Source organism: Furipterus horrens, unplaced genomic scaffold (assembly GCF_987537825.1).
Source record: "Furipterus horrens unplaced genomic scaffold, mFurHor1.1.pri manual_scaffold_7, whole genome shotgun sequence".
In the NCBI taxonomy this organism is placed as follows: Eukaryota; Metazoa; Chordata; class Mammalia; order Chiroptera; family Furipteridae; genus Furipterus; species Furipterus horrens.
The window spans coordinates 137,079,678-137,082,870 of NW_028327177.1; positions in this window are offsets into that span (position 1 = coordinate 137,079,678).

The window sequence follows — 3,193 nt, forward strand, 5'->3', positions numbered from 1 at the left end:
TTCCCTTCTCTGATGTGCCCTGACTGGAAGATCGAACCAGCGACACTTAGCTCGCAGGCTGACGCTCAATCCACTGAGCCAAACCAGCCAGGAACTTGGGGTGAAGTATGCATAACATAAAAAGTACCATTTTAACCCTTTTCAAGAGTCTAATTCAGTGGCATTTAGTACATTCCCATCATCGTGCAACCACCACCACTGGCCAGGTCCAGAAATGTCTCATTATTCCAGATGAAACTCTGCACCCATCAAACACTAACTCCCTGGAATTCCCTTCCCCTCCCCCACCCCCACTCCTGCAAACCACTATTGTTTTCTTTTTTTTTTTTTTCTCTGTGAATTTGACTATTCTAGGCACTTCATGTAACCAGAATCATGTATTTGTCCTTTTTGGGTCTGATTTAATTTACTTAGCATAATACTTTCTAGTTTCAACCATGTTTTAGAACGTCCTTCCTTTTCAGGGCCGAATAATATTCCGCTGCAGGTATACACCATTTTGCTTATCTGCTCATTTGTCAATGAACAGTTAAGATGTTTCCACCTTTTGAGTATCGTGAGTAGCACTGCTATGAATATCGGTACGCAAATACTGGTTCAAGCCCCTACTTTCAGTTCTCTCTGGTGTATACCCAGGAGTGGAATTGCTGGGTCATATGGTAGCTTTATTTTTAATTTTTTGAAGAACCCCCATACCGTTTTCCATAGCAACAGCACCATTTTACATTTCTACCGGCAATGCTAAATGATGGTTGCTGTTTTTTAACTGCCTAGATTATTAACATCAATGTAACCCCCCCAACAAGAACACGTGGGACAATCTATTTGGCTCAGAGAGGGGAACAGGAACCAAGGAAGCTGCCGCATCTCCTTTGTACACAGGACATTCACCACTAAAGAAACAGCCCTGTAAGTGAAAATGGGATTTGAGGTTTCAGAAAGCTTTAGAGAAACTAAAAAAATCCGTTAAATTTTCAGCAAGTATGAATTTATGGGCACCCAGAACCTTCTTTCTAATCTATTCTCTTGTCAGACAGTCATTCACAGTCTAACACTGAGGTGTTCTGGCTAGATTGTATTGTGTCTTCTTTTAATATTTAATTATCCGTTAATCATATCCCAGTGAAAGTCCCGTTTGTACACTCTGCTCCCCGCAGGCTAAGCCAGTTGGTGAACGCTGGATTCCAATTAGGAAGCATCTCATTTGTCAAATAACAAGTAGCCCTCAGACTCCTCCAGGCTGTCCTCCAGGTTTCCGCATTGTTCCCTCCTCACCTGTGAAGGGGCAGTGCTGCCACCCAGTCCTCCAGGACCCCCGGGCTGGCCCACATGGTCATTGTCCTTGGGGGGACGCTCCTCAGTGGGACCAGCTGACAAGTGGGAAGAGCTTGGTGAATTGCCCAGTGAAGCTTCGCATGGGTTTGCTGATCAAAAGCTGTGCTTTACAAGTCATCTCTGCACTGGCCCTGTAGTTCTCTCTGTCATTGTCACATGTCACCTCCAGCCAGCTCCTCTGGCCAAGGAGCAGGTTTCTGTCCGATGAGGAACACAGAGTGTAGGAAGTGTCCTATGGCAGAGAGAGCCCCTGGGAGGGGCACCACACAGTGTGAGTCCGGGACATGTGCCAGTCCCTGTATGTGACATCATAATGTCCCTGATCCACACCCTGCTTGGCTGTACTGGTGACCCTCACAGGGCCTGCCAAAATGTGACCGACTCCCCTCCTCCGGAATGAGGAGTTCTAGTTTGGATTAGTTTTTCTCCTGAGGGGAGAAAGTGGGGAGGCTGTGGAACCGCAGACAGATGAGCCTTGCAGACTGTAAGCTGGGCCAGGGTGGCCCATTTCAAAGGCATTGAGGAGGGAGCCAAAGAAACAAAGAAGCTGTTTCCTACGGCCACATCACAGACATGCCGGCAGGTTGCACCTAAATGATCGCAAAGAGCTTGGAAAACTCCAGGCCACAGGCAAACCACAGCCATGAATAATTACACCCCCACAGTCTCAGCATGGGGAGGGTTTCCCACGGTCTCAAAACAAGAGATCCCAGCTCAGTGTGTGGTCCCCAGGCAAGGCCAGAAAGTCAGGGTGGAAATGACTGGAAACTAGAGAGGAGTCTGGGAGAAAGGGGACAGTTGGTCAGGAAGATGAGGGGGCTGAGAACCAGGTCACGGGCAGAAACACCTGGCAGACCTGGACAGAGCCACCTGTTGAAAAGACATACTTTTGGGGTCAGCTAGACATAGGTTCGAATCCCGGCTCTGCTACTGTCTTCTTTTGAGATCTTCCACACACAGACACAGAGTCAGGTGTGGGTAGCTGATTTGGGAGAGGACCCCAAGAAACACCAGTTGGGGTGGGGAGGCAAGAGAAGGCCCAAGACCGAAAGCCAGGGACCTGGCAGTTTGCACTGTGGAAGATGAGGCAGAGCTGCCCCCAGCCAGAGGTGAAGGGCCGTGGGTACCTGTCCACCAATACTGTCCCATCACACCCATGACTGTATTTTCCCCCTCGGTGTTTCAGTCTCCTCTGCTCCTTGCCCAGATAAACTCCCTGCACCCAGATCATCAGCTTTGGGAAGAATCCAAACAAAGCTACCTTTTCCTGATGGTCACCAGGTAGATAGTGGCTAAATCTGAATTCACACTTGGATCTCTAGCTGTTTAGGCCAAGTGCTCATTCCATGGTGCCAGAACAAGGACCCTGGGAGCAGTTTTCAAACCATTCCTTTGTCAACAAACTGCAATCCTGAAGCTGTTGAGCTGATCCCTGAATCAAATCCTGGGCCCGCAAACAATGATCAGTGTAGGTTAAAATACCATAAAGACTCAGTCCATATATTAAAGATAATAACTAGGACTGGTTTTGCTAATGAATGGAACCTGTGCCTGCTCCTGCCCCAGCCGTTCTTGGAGTGACTGTTTGATTTGGTTTTATTATACATATTTTTTCTTTATTAGGATGCTGTGCACAGGAGCAGGAGCCGCTGTACTAAGCTGGCAAAAGCCCTGCCCCCCCACCCTGACCCTGGTCAACCCCAGAGACTGTCCACTCTAAGACCGGGACAGAGAGAGACACCTCAACGTCATCAGCTGACCCGTTGGCACAGGAAGGGGACACAGCCGGCCTTCCACAGCCAAATGCCGCCATCCGTTCCCTGTCAAACACACATGCAGGTACACTGAGGCAAATGCC